Raw genomic sequence first — 6,236 nt, forward strand, 5'->3', positions numbered from 1 at the left:
GGTTTCTCACCCTTTTCCCCTCACGTTTCTCTCACTTTTCCCTTCATGTTTCTCAAAATGTTCCCCTCACATTTCCTTCCCGTTTCTCTCTCTTTGTCTGTTAAGTTTCTCACCTTTTCCCCCTCACGTTTCCTTCCCTTCTGTCCTGGGTTGCAGTGTATTCTATTACCATCCTCATGAGCTGTTGAAATCAGGAGGGGCAGTGTTTCCTTGCCTCCTTCCCCCAGACTAACTTTCTGTTAATGGCCCATCAATGCCCTGCCGCATGACTCACAGATAACTCCCTCCGGACCATCCTCTGCTAATGAGCCTAATCAACGCCTGGCCTCATGACTCATTATCCCATTGTGAGATGCTCCACCCAGAGAGAGAGGAACCAAGCATTCCATCCTGGATATAATCTGAGATTCTGAACTCCAGAGGTAACCTTTCCACTGGATTTCCAGAGGACAAGAGCTACACAGCCACCACTGGACTTTCTGAGGAAGAGCGGACCCTTTCTACAGGACCACTGCTTCAGGAGGACTGCAGCCACCATTCTACCAGACTGCTACCACCACCCTGACTAACAGGGTGTCAGGTTGTATCCTGACTCTGTCAGTTTGAACCAGTGTTTTCTTTTATTTTTTTCCTTTTCTTTAATTTCCCCATTAAATTGTTATTCTGACTTGGCGCCTCCCACTGGTTTGTTTTCAAACTAGTACACCTTCATTCCCCTTATATTTCTCACCCTTTCCCGCTCGTGTTTCTTAGAATTTTCCAGTCGTGTTTCCTGCCCTTTTCTCCCCTCACCTTCCTCTCCTATTTTCACTCACATTTCTCACCATTTCCCCCTCAGGTTCCCACGCTTTTCTGCCCTCACACTTCTCTCCTTTTTTCACTCACATTTCTCAACCTCTTCCCCTCATGTTTCTCTCACTTGTCACCTCACATTTTCTGCCCTTTTACCCCTCACATTTCCCACACTTTTTCAGCCACTGGTTCTTGTCAGTGACTGTTTCTCTTCAGTAGTTTATGAGCTTCTCTTCTTTTTTTCCTGCAATCCCCTACTCAAAATAATGGGTGCCAGAGCAGCGGCCCAAGAAGCTCCTGCCTGTGTGTCTGCTGAACAGAACGTCTGTGCTCAACCTGAGGAATCTCATTAAGAACAACCTAAACTGCAATGGACTTCCTGCTGCAGTTTTGGTTTGGTTTTTTTCTTCAATTCTATATAGTTTTCATAATGTTCCAAATAAATAGGTACCCTGAGGGATACACATCGCAGGTGAGCACCCACTGCATGATCTGCTTCAGGCAGATCCCATCTCCTTCTTCATCACCACACCGTCACTATGACTCCTGCCTGGAATAAACTGGTTGTGGTGCCTCTCTGTATTGAAGGATCTCCATCTGCACAGGAAATGCTTTTGGTCTTTTTTTTGGGGGAGGGGGGGGGCAGGGGGAAAGAAAAAGTTTTTATTTTAAAACGTTCAAACCCTGGATTTTTTTCTATTTCTACCAATTTGAATTGACTTGAGATCAGATTAAAGCACTGCCAGCCGAGGTTACAAACGGGCTCCTGTATCCCTGTGCACGCAGAACAAAGGTGCTGCCACACTGTGTCAGTCCCCCGGCTGTCTGTTATCTCCATTTCAACAGGCGACTGAAAGAGGGGGCTCCGCCGGCCCCGCGCTGCTCCGGGCCGGGGCTGGGCCGGGAGGGGCCGCAGGACGCGCTGAGAGGCGCCGCCTCAGCCCCGGCCGCCATCTTGTGCGTGGCGGCAGCGCCGGCGGCTGCGGGCGGGACGCGCTTCCCCGGCGCTGTTTCCCATCTTTCTTTCCCGGGCTGGGATTTTGCAATGTCTTTCCTGGGTCACACTGCTTTATGCTTGTACATATACAAGTCACTGTTACGCATACTCACACTCATTTTACTCTAAGCAATGGGAGTAAGAGGGTTCAGATGAGCATCCAAACGTTCTCTGACTGCTGTAGCTTCACCCTGCAGTCACTGCCAGCTCGTACCTCGGCTGTTGGCCTGGCCATGATTTCAGCATCACCAGGGGTGCTCTGCCGGTGGAGTGGCTTCTTGGGGGGCTGGGAATATTTCTGGGAGCTATCAGGTTTCCTTTCCCCCAGGTCAGTGGTTTCTGTTCCAGCTAGGAGTGGAGGGGCCTGCCACAGCCTCCTCAAGATCTTCGTGCAGCTCTTCCTGCTTCCCATGGCTGGGAACAGGGCCACCCGGGGCGCTGCTGTGACCCCTATGAAGAGCAGCAGTTGAGGTGCTGGGACATGGGGGCTCCTCTTGGTCAGCTCCAGCAGGGCTGCCAGAAGGGGCTAGGCCCTCCTTGGGAGACCCTCCTCGGGAGGCAGCGGGGCTGGGAGCAGCTCTTGGGCAGCCCTCCTGCTCTTTAGCAGTATGGTCGTCCTCCAGGCCCAGCAGACATCGGGCCTCCTTTCTGCATCGTCGCAGAGCGACATCAAAAGGCTGCTGCACAAATGTGTCTGTACCGTTTTGGAGGAGGGCTCCAGCAGGTGGACCAAGAAATCTCCTTTCAGAGCAAAGAGGCCCAGGAGGGACATTACAATGTCTTCCAAAAATAGGTGCCCATGAAATCTGATTCTTAAAGATGAGTCTCAGCTCCTGACACAACCACAAGGGAATGGGAACTGCCACTTGTTGTCTTACGTGGTGGGCCAGGCACTGCTGCTTGATAGATGGATTAGGGGGATTATCAGCCGTATTTGCCTGTGACAGCAAGGTCCTGCACATGAATGCAGAGGTGCAGATGGTCCTCTCAGTCCTGTTTCTGCATGGTTCTGGGAACCAGGGGAATCCCTCTTGATCCTGTGAGGCACTGAGTTTGCAAAGTAATGGTTCCTTTGTTGTTGTTGTTGCTGTTGCTGTTGTTTTCCCTTTGGGCAGCATCCATATTTGAAGCCAGCCGAGCCTCTCTCCAGACAGCACTGATCATTGAAGTGAAGCAATGGAGGGAGTTCAGGAGGTGGTGTTGACCATTTCAGGATGACTCTCTCCAGCACCAGCTCTGAGTGGGGCTCAGAATAAAACCTCTATCAAACCTTAACTCCATTGGAAGATTCCCTTCCTTGTCACCCTGGGAATAAGCTCTACATTCACTTTCTGAACTGTCCATTGTTTTTTCAAGATGGAAAGTCCTTTTATGGTGGTTTTGTTATGGATAGGAATTGGGGAAGGGTCTCCCCTTCCCTCATCCACTCCACACTGCAGTGCCTTTGGAATATGTTGGTCCTCCAGCCTCCTCTCTTCCACAGACATGGGCCAGCTTTCAAAGCTTTCCATAGGATATCCTCCTCTGCCATCTCACATTCATTAGGGGCTGGTTCCTGCCTCCAAATTCCCCATTAGGCTGGCTTCTCCATGGAAGCAGCTGGGCACACACTTCTGCAGTTTCTCTAAATTTGGAGAGAGCCACTACCATTACCAGATAAGGAGAGGGGTAAGATAATTCTTCAGGTATTGCATAAAAATACAGGTATTTAGTACAGGGTTATGTATTTCCTGTATCCTTTTAGAACTCCAGTTTGGAAGTGCATTTTACAAAACTATGCTGTAGAGCATTTCATAGCTCTTTCAAATCTTCCTTTTCTTTCTTAAAAAAAGGCGAATGCATGCTTTACAAAATCACATTTCCTAAGCTGAGGCCAAACAACAGACCTTTTCCAGGTGTCTGTCCATGCCCAGATGGAATCCAGGCTTTCCCTGCATGAGCATGCCCCTGGGAGTTACCATTTGATAGCTGTTATATGACTTTTGTGCAGAGTGGATGATGTCGGTCCAATTCCTGCTCAAGGCTTCCATATCCCAAGATCCCCAGCCTTAATTAGCACTAACTGCCAACCATCTTTCTTGGAAGCATCAGTAGAAAGGTCAAGGCCTTAATAAACATGAAGAATGAAGCTGCCTCTTGCCCCTGGAGGTGAACCCTCCAGGACACACACTAGAGCCACGGGAGACGCGGGGATGTGTGGAACAGAGGGATAGGGAGATCTGGGAGGCCCCATGAGAATTCAGGGACAAGGAAGGTTGTCCTTGCACTGCCACCAGCACAACTTTGGGGGAACTGGCAGTAACTCAAAAGCAGCACCCCACGCCATATCTCTGCAATGCCGTGCCTGACCAAGAATATACCAACCCAGCTTGACAGAGCCGTTGGTTCTGAGAAGGATGTTGCAGCTTTTGACATCTTGGTGGATCACATGGTTCAAGTGAAGAAAATCCAGTCCTTGCAGGAACTGAGAGAGAAAACAGAACCAGGAAAGTTCCACATTATTCACTTTAAGAAGCAAACACTGTTTTGGCTGGACCACTATCCTTTTCAGCTGAGGACTGTGAGAAAGGAGTCTCTCTTTTTCTTTGCCATTAGTTTCAAATCCTGCCACCAGCACCTTTGCTTTTACAGGCAGGGAACGCAGTGCAGACAGGCTCCAGGCAAACATTTAGAGAGGCAAGGTGGAGAACAGCAAATACAAATACAAGAGACAGAGCAAGAATACAAGAGCAGGAGATAAGAATACAAGAACAGAGTACAGTGAGTGCAGGCACACTGCCACGCAGTTCACTTGAGATGCTCTTGCTTCTCCATAGCACAGCAGCAACACAGAAACAAAGCTTGGCACATGAAATCTCTGCTGTGCTGAGCCCCTGTTTCCCAGACAATCCTGCCCACACCCTCGGAAGGAAGCACAGGTGGGATCCCTGACCTCCTGACTGACAGCTGCAATCTCTTCTTCAGACATGTGCATCTCACTGATGACATCACTCAGAGTGCCTCTGTCCATGTACTCCATAACTCATCCACAAGGCAGCTGAAGGAAGGAAACAAGGGCGTGGAGATGAACATACATGGCTACGTTGCTGTTTGGAAAAAACAATGGTTGATTCTTGTTTCCGGGTCCCTTTGAAATGAGGACAGAACAAAAGGAGTAGACGTTCCCTCTAGGCTGTGCAGTGTTTGAAATCTGTGCAGTCTGAAGGAGAAAGGCACAGCTGTGAAAAAGGGGATATCTTACATGGCAGTTTAGTTTAGCCCAAATAATAAAAATTTTACATGTTTCTGGAAATAAGCACCTAGTCTTCCTGTCATTCACAGCAACAGAAAAGAGTCCCCTGGGCATGGTGCTCCCAGGCAGCACTTCTGCACACCCCTCTGTCACCAAAACCATTGGGATAATAAAACTCTGTAACTCTGCCAGCTCAGCGTCAGAAAGGAGGCATTACTTTATTTCAGCACTAGGTGCATGAGGAATCACTTTGCTAACACGGGCACACCCAGCAATCTCACCTACTCGTTTGTATCCATGGAACTAAGACATATTCATTACTTTGTTCAAACTCACAGGCTAAACATTCCCACAAAGTATTTGACATATTTAAATCACTTCCCCAAAATTACTGACATTGAGAGGAGGGGTCTCTTGAGGGCCTCTGGTGGTTGTTCTGCAAATTCTCCTTCTATGCTCAAGAGCCTCCTAAAACCACTTTCTTCTCCTTGAATGCATTGCAGCTGTCTTCTTAGCAGGCCCCCTCTCTTTATTCTCAAGGCTAACTTATCCACTTGCACACATTAATCACTGGTTTGGGGGAATACAGGACTAAGCACTGTCTGTTAAAGCTTAAGGAATTCACAATTTGTTACAGGTAAACCTTTTCCCTCTCCTTCCTTCTCTGGCAATCAAACACACGCATTTCGTGATCACCGAGCCCAAGGCCGCCTCCGACCCTCCTGTCACCCACCAGCCCTTCTCCCTTCACAAACAGCAGGTCCAGCGGTGCCTCCCTCGCTGGCTCAGTCACCAACTGTGTCAGAAGTTCTCTGTCCCACACTCCACGAACATCCTGGACTGTTTGCTCTCCGCTGCACTCTGTTGCCAGCAGACATCCCCACCCTGTTGCGTTCCCCCTGCAGAGCCTCGTACCTGCTATCCACGGGCACCTGGGAAGGGGGGGCAGTCACAGAGGAGACGCACCCGCTGCGCTGGGCAGGAACCAAAACCCTCTCGAGTCACAGCTGCAGGCTTGTATCTGCACAGGATGCTCTGGCTGCCCCACTCCTCATGGGCTTTTAGCTGGAAATGCTGCTGAACTTTCTGCCTCACGTAGAAGTACCATGGCTGAGCAAAAAATGGCCAGTGGGCCGTATTCCAAAGGCACTGCAGTATGGAGTTGATGAGGGTAGGGGAGACCCTTCCCCAATTCCTATCCATAACAAAACCACC

Source organism: Aphelocoma coerulescens (genome assembly GCF_041296385.1).
Source record: "Aphelocoma coerulescens isolate FSJ_1873_10779 chromosome Z unlocalized genomic scaffold, UR_Acoe_1.0 ChrZ_unloc_scaf_3, whole genome shotgun sequence".
NCBI classification, from domain to species: Eukaryota; Metazoa; Chordata; class Aves; order Passeriformes; family Corvidae; genus Aphelocoma; species Aphelocoma coerulescens.